At 47.4% G+C, this 22,104-nt stretch overlaps 1 protein-coding gene across 3 annotated transcripts in view; it reads right to left on the bottom strand.

Moving 5' to 3' along the window:
- Nucleotides 1–22,104, bottom strand: part of Scaf8 (SR-related CTD associated factor 8) — a 210,777-nt gene that overhangs the window by 67,506 nt on the left and 121,167 nt on the right. The window contains exon 22 of one of the 3 annotated variants that reach the window (XM_041680061.1): nucleotides 3,191–4,299. The exons of the other annotated variants lie outside the window; for them this stretch is intronic. The gene's annotated coding sequence lies outside the window, so the exon portion shown is untranslated. Of the gene's footprint in view, nucleotides 1–3,190; nucleotides 4,300–22,104 lie in introns of those variants that run through there. 3 annotated transcript variants of the gene reach the window in all.

Below are 22,104 nucleotides of genomic sequence, written 5' to 3'. Positions count from 1 at the left end.
CTAGTAATTCGGACCTGCCTGAGCCGCTTTTTTTGCATTCACTTCTGGGGAATTGCAATACAACCTGTATTCTAGTATGTGGATCCAAAGTGACAGGATGCTAATCCACAACGGGGTTCCATGTTTGAGCTCAGGCATAGCACTGAGCACTTGGTGACTGGTGAATATATTGGTGTCTGAAGACCTCTGACTTTGCAACATTCTCCTAAATGTCCTTCTGTGGGAGCAGGCATCAGTGGGAATCAGCGGGCAGCTGAAGTTTCTGTTATGGGATGTCCACATCAGCCGAAGATGGCAGGGCAGGCCTCTGGGACCCTCTGCTCTCAGCACTCCCCACCAGGGCTCGACTTGAGGTGTTTTGCTTTTCTATGACCTAAAATTGTGGCCAGTTGGCTCTGTGCCTCCAACCACATGACCTGCTCGTACACGCATGTATGTGTAATTTCTTCCATATGGACAAAACTCCTGATTTCATGGCCATTTGGGGCATTTCCCTTGGTAAATTTTTTCCCCCTTAACTGTAAAAAGAGGCAGTGCAACAGTAAGTGGGAGAGGCTGGCCCATCCATGCCACTGTGGCTCTAGAAGAGGATGGCCCATCTGTGACACGGTGGCTCTGGACCTGGGAGGTGAGGGGGGAAGGGATTGTATATGTGAGTCCGATCTTCTGGGAAGGATCCTTTAAAGGTTCAGTTTGGACTTCACGCCGTTTTAAAACAATAATCTGACTAGAGATCCCTTCTGTTCCGTAGTTTTCTCCTTACCTGGGATCAGCAGAGCGCAAGTGAAGGCATATTCAGGATTTTTTTTCCTTAACTGTGTAAGCTGACAGCCTTAGACATCTAGTTAATAAAATGCATGTTTTATTTTTATAGTTCACGGTTTTCACTAACCCATATGAATAGGCATTTAATCGACTTGTCTCCTACTGGATTGGAAGGAATTAATTGCTATGACACAGGACTGGGTGACAATGAGCCCACATTTTGCTTCCATATGGTTTGGAGTTCGAGTCTTGTGTTTCTTGTTAGCCTAGCCTTTAACGGCTGAGCCATCTCTCCAGTCTCAAATCTTTTCTGTTGGAAACAACACTGTGAGAGAGATGTGAACCTCAGAAGAAATAAGAGGAGTAAGCCTGACATCCCTTGCATACACTAAGAGGTGCAATGAAGGCCTCGGGAGCTGACCACCACTGCTTTGTAACCGGAGCAGCCCTCTGAGAGAGCATGCAGTCAAAAGTGATTGCATCCGGTGGAGTTGTGGAGTGTTCCCAATTTTAATAAGTGAACGTAGAGCTCACGGGTTTCTGGAAGTCACTAGCAATGAGCAGAAGGGGCCTACCGTCTGCAACATGGGGCCTGGCGACTGCTTAACTGCTTAAAGCACAAATGATTGGTTAATGATAACCATCCGTGCGCAGCGTTCTGAAACAGAGTGGCTTTTTGTTTGTTTGTTGTTTCCCCCATTCCATGAGAACTGATTAACCACAAAGACACTGCTTCAGATCACCCACCAAGAATCCACGGGAGAGAGGCCCTCCCGGCTCCCAAGGCCGCTGTCCCATTCAGCACATCAGTCACCTCACGCTGTTTCCAAAGCCAGAAGTCTCTCCAGAAGGGGGCTCTGAAAGCTTCCTTTGCAGCAGGCTGGGGGTGGGGGGGCTTGTGGGAAACAGCACAATGACCACAGAGGGCTGACGGGACGCTGGCAGGAAATGGGGCTTTCTGAGATCAGCTAGCTATGACAACACCAACCTCTGCCACTAAGAGGGCTGTCCTTGGATAGTCAAAAGACAACTCCTCCCAGATCCCTCAGTACCCATGACCTCCAGAAAGGCATCTCTAACTTGTGCTGACTGCCTACAAGCTGGCCTCTGAAGTAATGAGCCCAATTCTAAGTCCTCTATGATTCTAGTTTGTCCCACCATCCCATCCATGGAAGAAAACTTTCAGGATCTGCTAGGTTTCCATCAATTTAAATGAGTTTTCTCATCAAAGAAGGGCAAAATGGTAGGCATCTGTCTCTCCCCGTACCTGACACTCTTCTAAAGCAGGAAAAGGACTGTAGACCCAGGAGTTTGCAACCAGCCTAGGAAACAGCAATGCCCCATGTCTAACAAAGAGATGATCAAATCAGTTTGTGTGTGGAAGCCATAGATTAATCTGAGAAGCTGTTCCTCGAGAACTATCCAACATATTTTTTGAGACATAGTCTCTTAGTAGGATTTGGGAGTTACTGACTAGGCCAGGATGGCTGACGTACAGACATCAGAGATCCCCCTGTCTCCAGCTCTCCACCTCCCCAACACTGGGATATGAACACACATCGCCACAGCTGGTTTTTTACATGGGTGCTGAGTATCAGACTCAGGACCTCATGCCTGTGTGGCAATCATCTCCTGACTGAGCCATCTCCCCAGCCCCCAAAGTTCCCAAATCACTTGTTCATATAGCACTAGAATAGCCTGGTAGCTCCCCTCCCAAATTTGTTTCTTCGGGGGATAAGGACTAGGTACTGGGAGGTTGAGGCAAGGTGAGTGGTACACCTACCATTGCAGGATTAACTACAAAGACAGAAAGTGATCATTTCTTCTTGTCACGGCAGATTTGGTAAGCGTGCCAAGCAAGATCTACACATTTTTTTATAAGACTGGCATGTTTGGACTTTTTGGAAGCTGTTTTCTTTCTTAACTGCAGTATGCTGGAATACATAAGATGACACCCCAACATGTTGGGGAGTCAAACAAAGATGTTCTGAAAAGCCCGCACCATGTCACCGTAGCAGCCATAGCCTTCTCCGGTTCCCAGCTCGTCAACAGAATCTACAGCACAGCCAAGACGTGTCAGAATCACGGTATGATTAATTTAATAAAAAATATACAAGGAGAAACTCCAGAAAGCCATGGTCCAATCCTTGGGAATTATCTCTAACCCATGTTGCAATGCATATTCAAAAAGACTTTGGCATTCAAAGATCTCTTGGTCTTCCAGGAAACAAGAGAAGAGTGGCTGTTCAAACTTGGAAACTGTCAGTCACCCAGTGAAAAAGACGGGGGCAGGATGGGGGAGAAGGAGGCTTGGAAGATGAATGCATCTTTGTATATGCACCGGTGCAGACGGCGTGGGTGCCAGGCAAAGGTAAACGGAGACATGTGTACCAACCAAGGCAAAAGAAAGGACTTGCAACGGAAATGAGTTTCAACTTTTATTATGAATGTCCAAAGTGACAGCATACTGCGGGAGGTGTCTCACAGATTACATTCCAAGGGACCACAGATAAAGAATTCCAAGCACTTTAATTGTTTTTTTTTTTAACAAAACAAACAAAAGAATGATTAAAAATACTGATCTGGGTATAAGCGATGCTCATATTTGAGTTTTTGAGTCCCCCCTCCCCCAAGAATTGTGTGAATACTTGTGGTTTCAAAAACACAAATTAGGTCTGGCCTTCTGCAGCGAGCTGTCACCATCACTGCCTGCATTAGAAGCTCCTCAGGGCGCTAAGCTCCCATGCAGTGGGCCTGATCGTCACCATGTTCCTTCCTCTCCCACAAGGCTTCCCATCTTTGCCTGGGTACCTGCTGCTTGCGTGACGGGATAGGGAGGCCGGAACAAAGGGTCCAGGACAGTTTGCTGACCCTGGCTTTTCTCAAAGCTCAGTTAAAAAGGATTTTAAAAATGAAAGCTTACAACTTTCAGTGTTTTCGAGTGTCCAAAGAAGTCACTAATGACAATGGATTGAAGCCGCAGGCAGGCTTTGTACGTGGCTTCACAGTAGTAAGCATCTACTGTGTTCAAGGGGGAAAAAAAACCCAAAAAACAAAAAATAAATCGCTGGTGTAGTAACACTATGGTTCTGGCCATCTGTGGTTCCGGCACAGTATGACTCGCCCTGGGACGGTCTCCTCGCCCTCTGTCCTTCCCATCATGCACTGGACGATGCTACTGATGGAGTCTGTTGCCAGTGATTCCTCAACCAGTTTTGGGCAGTGGGAGTGCGTATCTCTTACAGATGTAATACTGTTCGTCTGAGTGGATCCTCAAAAAGAACAGGTATGAACTAGAAACTCATAGAGTTTGTGTCTAGAAATTTATAAAATTAAACCTGCTCCGACAGGTAATACAGGGAGGCATGCTTGTAACCACGCCTGAGAGCACACAGCCTTCTCAACAGGCAACGGCGGGGCTCCTTTTAATGCTTCCGGTGTGATGCCCATTAGAACTTTGAAGCACGTCTGTCTCATTTATTTCTACAAGGCCTGGGACCCGGGAAGCTGCCAGGACTTCATTCATCATCTTGCCTGTTGACAAAAGGAATAATAACGTCATCACTGGTAAATGGAATAACTTTCCTAGTTTTTTCCCCCTAAAGAAGGGATGGTGTCACACAATAGCAAATGCTTTGATGTCTGATGGCTTTCTGAGCCCAGGACTGCTATGTATTTCTTCCAGTAGTGCAGGGAAACCCAAGCTAGGCAGCAATAGTCAGGAGACAGTCCATCCCAAAAGTCAGTAGATCTAGGCTCCAGGTACACCTCGACAAAGGATTAACACGGTTCCCTGCCTAATGGTGCCCTAATTGCTTACACACAGACACTAAAAGTATTTTGGCCAATACTACCTGAGGTGGTGGCTCTCCAAGGCTAGCTTTTAATGTGTGCACACATTCCTGTCTTCTCAGATCTCTACAGAGCACACCCAGGTCTGATCATGTCAATCTTTGCCAGTGAATAGGTTTACAATTCTACACATGGGTGCTAGCTTTGCTTTGTGTTAGAAATCAGCTTAATTCATTCAGAGGAACCTCAACATGTATGCTAGCTTCTGAAGTAAATCAAAACTCCACAAGATAGTATGGTTAAGCTATATGAGTGAAAATTCTGGAAACCTCCCATTCATGTGTCTCTTTTGCTATAACCTTGCGGAAAAAAAAATCAAATAAAATGAAAATTAAATAAAATGCAAGGAATAATGGGAGGTGTGGAGATAGCGGGCCAACAGCATTTATGGCATGGTGCTCGCTTTTTGAAGCCAGCTCCCATGTATGAGCTTGCTGGCTCTTACACCAGGGAACCCAGCTTCCCCTACAGGCAGCCAAGATGGGATTGCTCTGGAGATTGGCTCAGCATTAGACAAAGTGAGCCCTAGACTGGGGTAGAAACCAAGCCTTTTTCTTTCCAGGCCAGGTCTCTCTTCTTAGCACTGAATACTGGCAGGTGCCTAGCCCATCTCTTAGCACTGCGTAGCTCTGTGAACAGTGTTAGCTCTGATAGAGTACACGCTTTACGGAGAATACCTGCAAGGACATACAGGTGCCAAGACAGGCCTTGCCCAGCATCCCACAGAGAAAGACTGAGCCAGAGCTCCAAGCTTTGATGCTTTAATTGCATGGCCTCGGAGTCCTCTACCGTGTGTGCCATCTGGGTATGCCATGAACTGTCACGCAGAACTTCTGCAGCACTGGAGGTATCGAATCCAACAGAGGCTGCTATGCCTACAGCATGGTCACAAAAGGGAAACCCTCCTGGTATAATCCCAGCACCCAGAAGGCTGAGGTAGGGGGACTGAGAGTCTGCGTTGAGTATGGGCTACAAGCGAGGCTCTGTCTCGAGAAAAAAAAGCAAAAACAAAAACAAAAAACCAAACACAAAACAACCAACACAACAACAAAAAACCAGACCAGGAAACCTGACTGCTTCCGAATGTTGCAGGGATACAACCCATCGCTAAGTGCATTCCAAATGACATGAATAACTTGGCTCATGATGAGATTCTGTGAGGAAATGAGTTCTCACATAGCCAGAGATTACTCTTCCTATTACCAGAGTGGCTCATGACTCGCCAGGATATCACCCATCATTCCGTGGTAAAGAACCAGGACCAGAACTAGGGAGCACAGGTACAAGGGGTTCGGAGGCACCAGTGAACCTGGATGATGTGACGCTTTAGAAGCACTTTCCCTAGCTTGAGCCACCCGCAGTAAGCTGTTCGCCTCTGTGCCTTTCACTGGGACCAACACATCTGCTGTCGCCCTGCTGGAAAGGCTAGAGGAGAGCACTGTGCTTCATACCCAGATGTGGGTCGATGGAAAACAGGTGCCAAGGGGCCTGCAGTGCCTACCTGAACAGCCCTGCAGGTAGGGAGAAGCATTTGTGAACCACTCCTGTCAGAGGAGCAAACAGGTTGGATCAGTCAAGAGGGGCGTACCCATGACTCGTTCTCAGGCTAAAGCAAGTCTGGCCCCTTAATTCTATACCTGTCCTATCAGTCCATTCTCCTGATGCCACATGAGGGTGGCACAGCCGCCAGACGCCATGACTCATAGGGGCTGAGGAGCAAGGAGGTTCAGCTGCTTCTATACCCACTGCAGCCTCTCTTAATACACAATCTAGCTGTAAGGACAGTAGCCAGGTCCCTAGGTCAGGATACTGGGCAGAAGACAAAAGAAGAACCAGGCAAAGATGCCCCCCACCTTAAGGATTTGACTCCAGGGGACCAAGAGCATGGAGAAACAGAGTGTTTCTCCCACTTATCACGGAGAAGATCCTGGGGTTTGGTTGGTTTTTCTATCTTAACCGATGGCCCTATCTGCAGGCCATATAACCAGAGAGTGACAGCCAGGACGAGAGAGGGCAGGGAGAACAGGATGAGGGGATGAAGTCCACAGAGAACCTTTGATCTCTGGAAGCCATCTCCTCCCAGAACATCTCTCATCGGAGCTGTCAGTAGTCAGCAAAGGTTCAGACTAGAAAACCCACACCGCCTTTAACTTCTGCTTTGCATCGAAGATGAAGGCGTGTGATTAAGAAGCCGGGGGACAGAAAACCAGCGCCTCAGCAGTGTGCTCCACTGAAGATCCTGGATTAACATCCAGACGGCCTCATAAGAAGGGGATGGAGGCACACTTGGCACGCGTGTGCCACTTCCCAAAAGACGCTCAAGCTAAGCCTCAGCCAGATCGTCCTGCCATGTGGGAAGGAAAGTGCCAAAGTTATTCATGGATGCCAGGCCCCCATCTGCCCTGGCCAGCTTGATCCGTTTGGTCAGCCCATATGGGCTCACGATGGCTGGCACAGGACTGTGATTATCAGTCACTGCAGATGTAGTCTAGAAATTTGCTCTGTTTCATGGTTCGATAGCTAAAAACCTACTTAGAATGCACCGCGTTTCGGCTCATTAGGCTGGAACGACGTGGAGCGGCGCCTCTTCAAATACCAAGTATGGGGAGAATTACAATAACAAAGGCATCTGTAGCCTGGTGAGGAAGTTTATTCTCTGACAGGGAATACCCAGGGCTCCTCTGTTCAGCGGAGGTCACATGACTGCCTGATGTCCACATGTGTACTGCATGGACAGTGACTCAAGAGTAGCTACTAAAACCAAAGCAGCCACTTAAACCTACAGTAAGAACAGGAGTCAGCTCAGCCCAGACCTTGGGAATCAGTTTAACCCAAAGAAAACTAAAGAACCCAACTTCCTCTTCCCCTGGATGCACAGACATTGGGAGACGATGTGATACTTGAATTCTTGGTCCCGCCACACCCATTACTCACTTAATTTAAAGAAAGAACACTCACATATTACAAATACTGAAAAGTTAAGCCACCAAGGACGAACAATTTGACTACATGGGCTTCCTGGACTATAATGGATTGAGCTATTTCCATGAACACTGTAATTCCATGTCCCGCTGGGAAGGAGTTGGGTCAGCATTCAGGGCCTCAGAAAGTCCCTCCGGTCAGCTCATCCACAGAGAGGTGGCCGGGAACACGCACTGTGGACACACTCAGGCAAGTCCTTCGTGGACTCCTCAGCCAAGGGGTAAGTGCCAAGGGGTGGGGGGAGATTAAACAGACTCGGAGAGGGCCATTCTTCCTCTTGCCAGCCATGTGCCCGAGCAGCCCTGAGGACAAGAGGCTGAGGCTTTGCATGGCCTCTGTCTAGGATGTGCACCCCCTCCTTGCCCTACCGTGGGAGAACTCAGGCGGCCACCACATCATTGAGCAGCTGCCTCTGCTATAACACCTTCCTTAGAGGCTAATGCTACAGCCCCCAGCTCCAGGTTCCTGCCTCCAGGGTCTGTCTGTCTGTCTCTCTGGAAAAGGAGCCCTTTTGAAAAGTGAACAGTCCTTCCAGGCTTCAGGGTTTCCTATATATCCAGCCTTCAAGCCGCAAACTCAATCTGGTTCCACAGCTGTCGTCACGGCTTAGCTGCGGAGTCAACATGGCCGTTCACGTGTACACATGCTATTGCTTTTTAATGGCTGCAGAAACTGATTTGCAAACCGAATTAGTGACGGTGAATCAATCTGACTCAGTCTAGGAAATGACAAGCCACTCACTTGCCCAGGCCCAGGAGAAAAGTGATCCTGGAAAGACTCAAGATTGCAAAGGTCACCCACAAGTTCTGAAACCTCCATCTCTAGGTACCCAGGCAGGATACCTACATGCAGTAAGCGGGCTAGCCTCCAACCAGGCTGCACCTCCCAGAGGCTCGTCTCTGCATCAGGTCTCTTTTCTGCGCGCATGTGCTTTCTCTCCTTGCCCAGGAGCATTTGAAAGTGGGAACAGGTTGTTTTCAAAGTACTAATAGGAAGGCCGGTGAGTGAAATTTAAGAAGCATCTGCTGCTGTGTTTACAGAAGCCGGCTAGTAAATGCTCCCCTGCCTGGCTGGACAGAGGATCTGAGCTTCATGTTCATACAATTCCTGACAGGATCTGGGGTCCACACCATCAACAGGCACAGTACAGAGCTGGCAAATCCAACAATCAAGATCATAGCTATTTACAAACACATGGCAGGCGGGGGGGGGGGCGTCCCCCAAAGGCAACTGCATCTATGACACCCCACACAGCTACAGAGATTGTGGTCAGTGAAATCTGACACGAGATTGCTTTGTTTAAATAGAGTGATGGTCCGGTCAAGGCACCTGTCACCAACCCTGATGATCTAAGTTCAGTACCTAGGAGCCCAGAAGGTTGGAGGAGAGAACCAGCTCATGCCTGCCTGCAAATTATCTTCCGATCCTCCACGTGATACGGCACGTGTGTGTGTATACATCACATACACAGCATAACAGTGAATAAAATGTAAAATAGAGTAACAGTTTGGGGGAGGGCATGGTGCCTTATTTTAAAAAGGCTCACAAAGAATTCCAGACCCAGTTCAAATGAAGGAACCGCTAATAGATCTCCTCCTCCTCCTCCAACACAGCTCAGGCTCAGGACCGTTCGTCCCCAGCAAACTCAAAAGCACACACTAGAAGGGAAAATGACTGTTTTTGTTGTTTTAAAAATGGGTAGTTTCCAGAATCAAATTCCTCTGAAGCCTCAGCTGGAATTGGGGAGAAGGAAGTGAACCTCTGTGCAGTGTCTGTGAGAGCTGACATGTGCTGTGTCTGTCCACGACAAAGAATCCCCTCATGAATTGGAGCAGAGAACCTTCTAGAATACACTTCTGGTAATTCCTCAGGCACAACACCTGCATTCCATTCAGCTGTCCAGGGCCCTGAACATATCTCCGAAGACTTCAGACTTGTGGGAGGGGCATATCTTGGACAAATATCAGGCTATTACAACATAGTCCTCGCAGGGAAACAGACGGGCAATCCATAGATAATGGCAGTCAGCAGGGCTGACCCCAGCTAAGCAGTATACTACCCCCGCATGCCTTGCCGTCCACACTGTCCCCATTTGTGCCTTGAAGCAAAATTACATATGATTCTAGGCCGTGAAGCAGCTTCCGACAGCTTTAGCCATAAATGTCACAGGCAGTGATGCATGGTACCCCAGCATTAGTTTGCAGTTAGATCCCAGCTTTAAAACTGGGAGAGTTCAAGGTGTTAGATGTGTGTGATTGGGTAGGAGGTGGGCACGCCCAGGCCCTAAAGATAGCCTGTATCCTATGCTCCACAGCCTTCAAGGTAGACTTTTGGAAGTCTGTGGTCTGATATTATACAATCTACTGGATTCTGAGCACATCAGAAAAAAGAATCACAAACCCACATCAGAAAAGCTGGACACGGTGGGAAATGCCTGTGATGTCAGTGCTGGGGAGGTGAGAACACCAGCGCTCTGGTGCTACCTGGCCAGTCAGTCCGGTCTACTTGGACAGTTCCAGGCAAAGAGAGCATTGTGCCGCACAAAACCCAAGAGGCTCACGGCCTGATTGACCTAACTGACATCTGGCTTCGACATTTGGATACACATGCACGCCCACACCCGCCCACATTCACAAAATTTCATCTCTTGTGAACTTGGGACGATTTCTCAAAGGGGGTCTCATGTCTTTTCTTCGGTGTGGGTCTGGATCCTGGTCAACACTCAGGATCAGATTCGGGGAGGTCAGAAAGTCTTTCTGGGGATGAATCCCTTGCTGAAGTCACAATGTGTATAGGCAGGAAGCTTGATCCACCCCACAAATGAGAATCAACATCAATGAGGCCAGAAGATGTCGGCAAATGACTTTTTCCTCTTTAGGCTTCTCCCTTTCTCCCCTCCTTTGGCGAATTACATGCACACCGAGAAACAGCCACACACACACACACACATCATCTGTTACCCGAACTTGACAGATAAGCACTTGCGACTCAGTGGAAGAGTGTTAGCAGAGGGCTACGGGGCAGGTGAAGCTGGATTACAATTCAGGACAGGACAGGGCGTTCTTGGCTTAAGTGACTTGGCTTGGAGACAACAGAAAAGAAAAGAAAATTCCAGCGGGTCTTGGGACAACTGATTGTATTCTCTTTGTCAAGAGTTTTTCAGGGTCAGAAGATTGTTTTAAAATACAGCTGGTTGCCGGGCGGTGGTGGCGCACGCCTTTAATCCCAGCACTTGGGAGGCAGAGGCAGGCGGATCTCTGTGAGTTCGAGACCAGCCTGGTTTACAAGAGCTAGTTCCAAGACAGGCTCCAAAACCACAGAAAAACCCTGTCTCGAAAAAACAAAAAAATAAATAAATAAATAAAAATAAATAAATAAAAAATAAAATAAAATACAGCTGGTTTACAAATTTACAAAAGAAATTTCTGTCTTCAAAAGAAACGGTTTCTTCTCCCTGCAGCCACATGGCACTGAACCCCTCAAAGCCCCTGACTTTTCTCTATTAATACCAAAGAAAACATTTCCTGTTCTTCTGATGTTCCTTTTAACCATCTACCCTCTTCCTTAAGTAAGTCAGGGATTTGTGAGCCTTTATTTAAACTGGCTAATAGAGCTGTCAGGAGGAGGAAAGAAGATCTAAACTATCTGGTGTGAATTGGATGCAGAATGCGGTAGGTGCCCTTCTCCACTCCGTAGGCCGCCATCCCTGACCCCGTCCCAGGAATACACGTCTGGATTCCTCATCTCCCTGGTTTATACTGTGGGTAGCAGGTGGGGCTAAGCTTTTCTGTGACATTTCAACAAGGAGTTGTTCATCCCCCAAGGGACTCTCAGGGTGATAAGTCACAGATGGGTCTTCCAATTGCAGATCGAGTGGAAGGAAACTTCTGCCAGGATACAGTGAACCTTACCCAACCAAGGGCTTCTTTACATCCAGAACCGTTGCTGGTCTGAGCTACCAGAGAAGCTTAACTGAGGAAATCGGCTCAAGAGTATCTAGCTCCGCCCTCCCCACCTCGCCCCAAAATGGTGTCAAAACTTTTGGCTCTTTCTCTCTTTGGAACTGTGACAAGCTAGATTTATCCCCGTTTATGGATTCTTTGGAATTCTTCCCAGGATGCATAACAGAGTGCTTTGAGGAATGTGCCCACAATCTGTGTAGTAGCTGGACTTCTCGGGACACCCGAGGAGCCGGTGCCTGGGGAGGCTACAGAGGGAAGAAGTGGCCCCTCATTGGCTACAGAGTCACCTGCCACCATTAGGTCTGTGTTAATTACAGTTAAGGCAGACAGCTCTTTGAGGATCACAGCTGTTGACAGTAGGTGCTTGAGAGGATCCAATGGACTCAAATGAACACTGCCTACTGGCTTGCTTCTTATACAAAGGAGAGAAACGAAGGCTGAGATAGAATTTAGCTTTGGCCATATGTTAAGAGTTTCTTTTGAAAAAAAAAATCAAATCCTCACCCATATGTCAAAGTAATAATTTGAAAATTATCCCTGTGAATCATGGCATATTCTCTATTTGGGATTTATTCCAACTGTGCTGATGGCTTCTAACACCTCTGGCATTTCTTAATCTGCATTGGCAATTTTCACAATTAATGAACAACATAAAACTCAGTAGTGACTGTTAACTGTAAAGAGACACGCCCACTGCTCACCTTTGTGAGTTAGTTCTTTGTACTTCAACAAACTCCCACCACTTAAATGGCATGAGGTGGCATTCATTTTGCCTTTACTTTGCAACACTGCTGTTATGGCCCCAGCGCTAACAGCACACGTATTTCAGGCTGTTTTCCCAGTAGCCAGACAATCTGGACCCTGTCACCTCTCTTTACAAAGATCCCTTTTGGAGCCAGAAGTATTTTTTTTTCTCTTGCCAATAACAAATCCCATATTTCAAGTAAAACATCCCTCGTTTCCGACTTCTGAATTCTAAGTCACACGTGTCCAGCCTGTGAGCTGGGAGGGCCCTAGTGTCATTTGTTAGGTTCGGTCACAATAAGAAAGTCTAAATTGCACATCTGTGTTACCAACTCTGAAAGGGCTCTGCAGCAGCCATTCTCAGACGTGGCATGTGTTCCTGAATGCGGACAAAGAGGACCTAAGGGATGTACGCGTCAGTCTGGGAGGGGTTCTGGAGGAGGCTTGGTTCATATCAGCCATAGATCAGGGACAAGGCTGGCGGACGATTTCTCTTATGAAAACTGTAGCAAATGCTCAAAGTCCAAACCTAGATCCAGTCGCTATATACCAGGGACTGTTGTCAAAATCACCAACTAGAAATTCATGGTTAGTTAATTTTATCATGAGGTTATCCCAAATATTGCATGTGGTATGCTTATACAAAAAAAGTTCTTTCTTGCTTATCTTAAGCTTACAGTCTGCTGGATAACCTGTGTTTTCTCTCTCCCTACCTGAGCTGCGATTACAGGGGGCATTCATTTCCAAAGCAAGCCAGCCCCTCCAGAAAGGAAGATGGCTTCAGGGCATTTATCTTTTGTTTCTGATCCCCAGCTAGAAACACAATCGCAGAGAGCCCCTTACTGATGTAGAGCTGAAGACAGACGAGAGGAACACCTGCACCTTCACCCAGGGGTGTGTGTGTGGGGGGGGTCCCCATGGCAACCCCATTTTGGGTAAGCAGGACAGTGAGCGCAGCTTGTCTCACAGGGATGACAGGTGCCTGGGAATATGTTGGGAACCAAGTTCCCATGGCTCTCCTAGCTCCCCTAACCCCCATTCAAAGAGACAAGAGCAAGCATGATCACAGGTCCTGGGCATGGAGGTATCAGCCAATGGCAGGAACTTTGCCATCATTTGTCTTAGCTTAGTGACACATGCCTTGGGCTTACACCCAAAGTCCTATGGAAGGGCTTTTACGTTTATAATAAACAATTTAAAATCTTAAATAGATGCCCATCCTTACTAACCCCACCTGCTCTCAAAAAGTAACAAAACTCAGCTCATTCTGCCCTGGTTCACATGCTCAGTTCTCCTGAGGTCAGGAGAGGACATATGCAAATAAGATCCCAGTGGCCAGGGGAGGGGATATGCAAATCAGGCCTCTGAGCTTCAGGCCCTTTCATCTCCATCAAGTTCCTCCCCCAGGGGCTGCTGGACAGTGTTTTTTCCACATTGGAAGTGACTGAGCTTGCCACAGGGGCACAGTGCTCACCTGACATTATTGGTTCTCTCATTACACATCGCCCTTGGTTTAATTTAAGGTCTGATACCTACTTCCTTACTCAAATAAATGATAAGCAGGTCCCATAATACAGATATGAAGTCAGAAGTTCTCTGGAGCCTTTCAAAGGGACCTTCAGAATTTCCCAGGGGAATGAGGAGGAAGGGATGGTGCCTGTCGTTGGCACTACCTCAAGGCCTCTGGGCAAAAGGCCTGTGGTCACGTGGCTTGGGCTTGGCTTCCTTCCTCTGACCCAGGGAGGCCATGGCTTCCAACTACTGCACACTCTAAGGTAAGGGCCAGGCCAGGGATCAGTTGAGATCCAGAACTGAGGTGAGAGGCTGCTGGACATGTCCTCTTCCAGGGTTGACACTGCTCCATTATTGGGTAGGTGGAGTGAGCCAGGCTGCTGCACCACTGCCATCCAGGCCTCCACCACCATCACTGTCACAAGCTAAACAACCTTTTCAGTCCCCTACTGACAGCATCTGAACATCTTTCCCCTTCAACAAAATAGCTTTTCAAAAATAGAACCATTTTTCTGCAAGGAATTTATTCCTAGTAACCCAGTAATGGTTTATTGGGACCATTTAAACACTCAACAAAGTGATCACTTATTAATTTATTTCTATTGATTTATTGGTATATGTGCCTGCTCATGTATGTGGGGGTGGTTGGAGGCCAGAATTAAGCCTTTGTTGTTACTCCATGGTGCCACCCACCTGTGTTTTGAGACAGGTTTTCCTACCTTGATGTGGGATTCCCCTCTGTATGCTATGAATATCTTTTATTACCACTGGTTAATAAAGAAGCTGCTTTGAGCCTATTGCCGGGCAGAATAGAGCAAGGTGGGAATTCCAGGGAGACTGAGGAGAGAGTAGGCGGAGTCAGGGAGACGCCATGTAGCCACTGGAGGAGACAGACTCCTGCCCGGAACCTTGCCCATAAATCAAGAGCCTTATGGTAAAATATAAAATAGAAATGGGTTAATTTAAGATGTAAGAGCTAGCTAGAAATACACTTAAGCTATTGGCCAAACAGTATTGCAATTAATATAGATTCCGGGTCTGGGCAGCAGGGAGCAAACAAGAAGCCCCCACCAGCACTATTTGGCCCACTGATTCGCTAAGCTGGGCTGTCAGTGAGCTCTGGGGAGCTGTCTCTGCCTCCCCGTATGGATCCCAAGTGTGTGCCATGGCACTTGCCTTTTCTCACATGGGTTCTGAGGACTGACCTCAAACCCCCAAGCTTGCACAGAAAGGCCTTTAGTGACTCAGTCATCTCCCCAACTCTGAATTAGTTCTTGTTGTTTGGGACATCGTCTTACTGTGTATCCCAGGCTGGCTCTGAATTTGAGATCCTCCTGCCTCTGTCTCCTGTGGGCTGGGATTTCGGGTGCATGCCACCATGCCCAGCTGAGCAATTCTTCAATGAATTCATTCAGGCATCTTGCCAGGAATGATGATAAACCCATTGGCTCAGCCTTCTAGGAAGCTTTCCCTGTGCTTGAAGGTCAAGCATGAAGATCCTCCCCTGCTCGCCAGTTCTGAATTTGCAGGGAACTACAAGCCAATCTGGAAGTTTCCATCACTTCTTAGGACCAGAACAATTCTGAGAATGAAGGCCCTCTCGGCACCTTCCCCTTCTTCAGTCCTGCACTCACCCTGGCGCGCTGACGTCAGCAATGTCTAATTCTAGACTCCAGACCCCTGCGACCCCTCATCTCAAGCCTGCTTTCTGCCCAGATCTGTGCAGTGACTCTGACATTCACTGTGGACTATAAAGTCTCCTCTGCTCATGCCAAATTGAGTCCCTAGAGTGCTGCTCCCCTCGCGGCCCTGTCTGTTCTTGGCATCAGGTATCACTGCCTCTTACTAGCAGGTTTATTCTGCTGCTTTACCCGTGTGTCACCTTTCTCTGCTCACCACATTTATCTCCGAATCCCCGAAACGCTCCCAGGAGACACAGCCAGACACAGTGTCTTGCCAACAGCTACCATTTGACTCCTTCCTCTGCCTTCCTTCCAGCATCCTGGACTGCTAGCACCTATCTTTGCAGAGATACAGAGGGGTGCTGCTCATGACCTGAGACAACTGCCGGGAGGCAAAGCCAGAATGGAGGCCTGCCCTGGAGACTCCAGCACCTGCGAGCTCCTACGGGCTAGTTTTGTGTCAGGCAAACAGAGATAGATCCAGATTTGGTGTTTTAAGTGATTTGATTTTGTCTATCCTTATCCTACTGTACAATTTCCCAAACTGTGCATTTATTTAGGTTTTTCAGCCCCTGGCTGTCCTGGAACTAGCTTTGTAGACCAGGCTGGCTTCAGACTCACAGAGATCTGCCTGTCTCTGTCTGCCGAGTGCTGGGATTAAAGGCATGTACCAACACCCGGACTAAAACTGTGCCTTTCTGCACGGTTTTTAAGTAGGCTACCAGAACACGCACAGTCCCATGTCTGCAAGAGGTGGAGAAAGCCTCTGCTCTGACACTTAGCAAAAGCATTTGAAAAGTATGAAGATTTACAAAATAGAGATGTCTCTTGATTGGAGAGACGTCTAGCAGGATGTCTTGGACATGTGTGCATGGAGGAGGTGGGGGGCTTGCATGGACAGAGTCTTCAATCCTACTACCCCACCTCCTCACCAGCCAGACCACAGAGTCCATGATGACTCTCATTATGAATAGGACATGGCTTTGGAACGGACTAGCCAGTGTGTCTCCGACTAAGGATGGAAAGATCCCGTCTATTGAATCCCTCAGGGGAGCAACCATGCTGAACGCCTGTAAAACTGAGGAGAGACCTGGGCTCCATTCCTTGGGAGATTTATCACTTAACTAATGTGACAGTTTGGAGTTTCCTAAATATATCATAATGACATATACTACATGTGCATGCTGAACAAATGCCACCACACACACACACACACACACACACACACACACACACACGCTGCAAACGTGGTTTTAAGGGAACACGGAACACCCGCAGGTTCCCTTCATGCCTATGGTTACTGATGTCCACTGGAGTTCTAGTTTTGAAACACTGTATTTGATCTATTTGGCTTCTGGATAAACTACCCAGTCAGTAACAACAGTTTAATTCTAACCAAGGTTAAGTCTCTTGGAAATCAGCCATGTATTTGGGATATAACACGCAGGAACGTTTTGTGTGAGCTGAACAGTAAAGTTAGACTTAAATGTGTATTTCAGACTTTAAAAATAACGGAGATCAATGGTTTGGCAGCTGGCTGAAAAGATTCCACTCTTTAAAAATCTGGAGGCTGCATCTGTTCGCAGTTTTGAGTTTCTACCATGGACTGCCAGTTTGGTGCTGGCAAGCTGTCTTCCAGTTAATGTCCCAGAAAACATTTATTTCCAGATTTGCAGAAGGAGAGCCAAATCTCCTGGGATTCATACAGGTGAAACGCCATCATTATTTTTGCCTTTTGTGCATCTTCCGTATCCAGGGTTAATAAGCAATGTGTCTTAAAGATGCTCTAAACAGGAGCCTGACTTCAGGATCTTGAAGGGATTTTTAATCTTGCATACTCTAACGAACAATATCATGAAGATATTTAAAGCCAGGCTGGAGAGATGGCTATGTAGGTGGAGGTGCTAGCTGAATCGGCTTGGAGCTCCGAGTCTGATCCTCAGAACCCAAGAAAAGAAATGATTCTATAAACCTGTGATCTGACCTTCACATATGTGTGCATGCACGTGCGCGTGCGCACACACACACACACACATCCATCAATAAAAATAGTTAGATATATCACAATATACGACAATCCCCTTCTCCAATCTGCAGACTCTTGTCTTCTACTATAGAAACATGTGACTCAAGGAGCCCTTCTCCACGAGGTCTGTGTAGTCCCCACCATCCCCTCCCCCACGGCCAGCCCTCTGTGCAATCCCATCCCTACAGTCTTCAAAGGTCAGTAGAGCATTCTTCCCGGTGAAGCTTTGGAACAGGACCCTCTTTGTGGCCCACGGTGGCACACACAGCAGTGCCCAGAGTTTCTATGCCTCCCTGATGTCTGTCATTGTGGCCTTCGTGTTTCTCCAGTACCTGGAAGGGCTGGGCCACTCAACTATCTGTTGAGGGGACAAACAACCGAATGATCCCTAAGCCAAACCGATGACCGGCACATGCTCATTCTTCAAATCCAAACAATGAGTAAAAAGTACTGACATTGTATAGTGAGATATTGATTTCATTTGAAACCGGAAAAAAAATGATTTTTAAAAGCCTGATACTCAACACTCCCGCCACATCTTAAGTTTCCAGTTTACAAATCATCACCTGTAAGCTTTACAGCCATGGAAATCGTGGTCATACTACCATCTGCCGACTTCAAACCCAGAGGAGCATCGTCCTGTACACTTAAACTACTGCTCAAAGCCGGCAGGAAGCACCCCTACCTTCCTTGGGTAAGAAAGAAAAACCCTGGCAATATGTAGGTAGGTAGGCGAGGACCTGCTGTTACTGGAACACCCCTGGAGGAGTGAAACAGAGAAACTGAGGCTCACAGGCATGCACTGACTGGGACTGCCAGTGCTCCCATGTTCACGGGTCTCAGCTTTGACACCATTGCTGCATGGCGGCAGACGCGGATAGTTAGAGACACAGGAACTTCCATGGATTTTGTCTGCTGAGGTTGGGAGTCAATCATCTCAGGACAGAATGGACATTACACGCCTTTTGCTTCCTTTTGAGCCTCAGGTTTGGAGGCGGGTATTTTGAGTCACGTGGTTGGTGTGCGGGACTTGACTGCCAAAGGAAGACTATTCTAGAACTGCTGCAGGTTGTCCTGGTAGAGTGCTCTTGATTTCTGCTACCAAAATCCTCTGCCGATGAGACAAAGCACCAGCCACACAGCTGACAACACCGGTTAGACCCACAACTTGGGGAACCCCCAAACAGGCAATGAGGACCAACTGTTACAGCATGTATGCTTTGGCTATCTGTAAAAACGGGTTTCCTTTTCTTCTCATTTTTGAGTATTTTGGTATATGGGAAGTAGGCCCGAGTATAATGGTGATCTATAGCAGGTGGAGGCACAGAACCTGACACATGACACAGAACCTTGAGAGTTATTATCAACTTGAAAGGACTACAATCACCTACGAGGCGTCTATCTTGATTAGGTTGCCCTTAAATGGATGATACCGTTCTCCTGGCTTAGGCCTTGATGCCGTATGACTGGCTGCCTCAAGCTCTGGCCTCCATGGCTTCCTGCCATCATGATGGACTTTCCCTGAACTGTTAGCCAAAATAAAGCCTCTCTTCCTTCAGTTGCCTTGCTCAGGTGTTTGGTTTCAGCGATGGAGAAAGTAATGAATGCCCAACTTTCTATGCTCTTTATACCCCATCCTATTACCTCTGAACCCAAAATACGGATGCGGTATCTGGAACCGAAGAAAGCTCTGTATCCAGACCTTTGGCCACTGGGAAAGAGATGAAATGATACGTTACTACCTAGACAAAGAGGGCTCGCGATAAATGGTGTCAACTGGGACAAAGACAGGATGGCAAGAAGCTGCCTACCTTGGCTCCCTCCTCTAACAGATTATAAAGCTGATAATGCCAGTGCTATTAAATATACCTATACCCTCTGCCCCATGCACACGCTGAATGCTTACCAGTCTTTGTTTGGTGACTTGCTCAGACTCTCTAGGCAACTGTTCCCAAAGCCCTCCTCATTCACAGTAGGTGGCGAGAGGCCATCTCTTCGCTGTTATCCTAACTCCCCACTTGCACACCTCATGGTCTGCCACTCAATGGCACCTGTAGCTGCATTTGCTCCACTGGATCCGGTTTTACTTTCTAGAAGAAACATGCAAATCCTTCCCTTTAGGGGAGACCTCCCACCACAAACACAGACACCACCATACTGCCAGAGTTTTCCTTTACACAACCAACTGGGTTTCTGTAACACGAGAGGTACATGAGCAAGTGTTCACTAACAGATCTGTAAGCACAGGCACCTAAACCTCAAGGTCTATAAACAGTGTTTATAGAAGACGACCACATCTAGCTGAGAATAAGTATGTAGACCTGTCCCGCTAAGTGTCTTTTTACAAGGGTCCCAGTGCTAAAGGATTGTGACATAATACGGATGGCTTTTGATAACTGGCTTCCTGGTGTCAGGCAATAAATTTTGGAAAGAGGTCAGAATATAGCAGACTCATTTCCATTCTTGCAGAACGATCAAGTCCAGCACACACACAATGCCTTCTGTTTGTTCCTTAGAAGAGTATGACACACACACACAGAAACACACATAGACAAAGGTTGTGGCAAAATGAAAAACGGCACAGCTACCGAAACAATTGTGTCCAGCTCCCTTTGAAGATCCAAGTGGGCAAATACTGTTCCAGTCTCGTAGGCTGAAGAGCTGAGTGGCCTTGTCAAAAAAACTAGCTACTGTAGACTTCTTTTTTTCTAAGCAAAAACCACACAAATGATGGAGGAGGGTCATTTGTCTATCTGTTGCTTTCATTGGTTAATTAATAAAGAAACTGCTTGGCCTGATAGGTCAGAATAGGTAGGTGGAGTAGACAGAACAGAATTCTGGGAAGAAGGTAATGAGGCTGACGCCTCAGGCAGCCGCCATGGAGCCAGCTGCCAGGTCAGACATGCTGAATCTTTCCCAGTAAGCCACCACCTCGTGGTGCCACACAGATTACTAAATATGGGTTAAAGCAAGATATGAGAGTTAGCCAAGAAGAGGCTAGATATAATGGGCCAGGCAGTGTTTAAAAGAATACAATTTGTGTGTTGTTATTTCCGGGGCAAAGCTAACCATGCGGGAGCTGGGTGGGACGAAAAGCAGGCCTACTCGCCTCATCACTATACACAAACAAAAAACAAAACAATCCCTTTCCTTCAATAGGTAAACTAAACGTTTCCCTATTGCCCATTCATCTCTCCTGGATCTCCCATGACTCTGCCACCGGAGACAAAGACCCTTACGTCTACCAGCACCACTGTGACCCTGAATGCTCTCAAATTAGGGCCATTTAGGGAACAGGCAAGAGCTGCGGAGAGCCATGGAAACGCACTGTGGAAGGATGGCAGGGGAGCTATGCTCACCACCCACAGGATCCTTCAGAAAACATCTAAATGAGGTAACCGTCACCAGTTCTCAGAGCACTGCTAGGATTTGATGCGCACTAGCTCACGACACCACGAGGAGTCCCAAGAGGAACGCTCGGCTACTGGCCTTCCTGCATGGTCGGAAGACGCCATATTGGGATAACAGAGTCATTTCCAGACTCCTCAATGCAGTGATATGGCGGATATTACCTTTGATTTGGAAGGCATGGCACTACCTGTTTCATATCAAATGCCCTTAAATTTTAGTTTCAGAAAAAGAAACAGATTTGCCACTGTTTTTTATCCAACAACAAAAGTCAACTTTCTTAATTATGTTGGGAGAATTTCAGTGTTTTCAAATGGAAGAGACAATTAAGCAGAACGCAGTTTGGAAAAACAGTTGGAGCTGAAGGAGAAAAAGCGAATCGTACTTCTTGTTCACCAGCACCAGGAAGTGAAGCTACAGCCACGGTCCTCAGGTTGATAAAATTAGAAAAGGCAGTTCCTTGTAAATCAGCCAGAGAAAACAAAAACAAACCGGGCTCCAGAGTGTCAAAGGAATCCCTGACTGAGTTCAGTCATAAAAACTAACTTGGGGTCTGTGAAGATGGCTGGCTCTGTGGGGATCCAGGCCCTAGTCTGGATTCCCTATGTAAGAACCTGGCATGGTGGCTCTTGAGTCTCTATCCCGGGTGTAGAGGTGGGGGCGGGAGGGGAAGAGCAGCCCCCAGAGGCTTGCTCTCCAGCCAGCCTGGTCAAAGCTGAGCTGCAAGTGCAGTGAGAGACCCTTCCTCAAAAAACAAAACAAAGTAAGGTGAAGACGTGGGGGAAATAGTCCAGTGTCAGCGCTGGCCTCCACACTCCCACAGGCAAGTGTAAGCACACACACAACTACCTAACGTGGACCGGAACGGGTAAGCTGTCTACCACAAACGTGGAATCTCAATTACCTGCAATCTGGAGAAATGGAGCAGTGTGCACAGACTTTCAGAACCACAACTACGCTTGAAATATAAATCCAAGCCAGGTGGTGGGGCATCCCTTTAATCCCAGCCCTCAGGAGGCAGAGGCAGGCGGATCTCTGAGTTTGAAGTCAGCCTGGTCTACAGAGTGAGTCCAGATAGATACATATCTCCAATTCGATCTAATTATTCAGACAGCTCCATGAGAAGCCAGTGGGTTGACCTTCTTCCTAATCCACCAGGCTTTTTGTAACG

This window comes from Microtus oregoni, unplaced genomic scaffold, assembly GCF_018167655.1.
Source record: "Microtus oregoni isolate MIOR12 unplaced genomic scaffold, Mior012 000033F_ref0000390, whole genome shotgun sequence".
In the NCBI taxonomy this organism is placed as follows: domain Eukaryota; kingdom Metazoa; phylum Chordata; class Mammalia; order Rodentia; family Cricetidae; genus Microtus; species Microtus oregoni.
The sequence above is the reverse complement of the archived record's forward strand: the minus strand, read 5'-3'. Positions and strand labels throughout refer to the sequence as shown.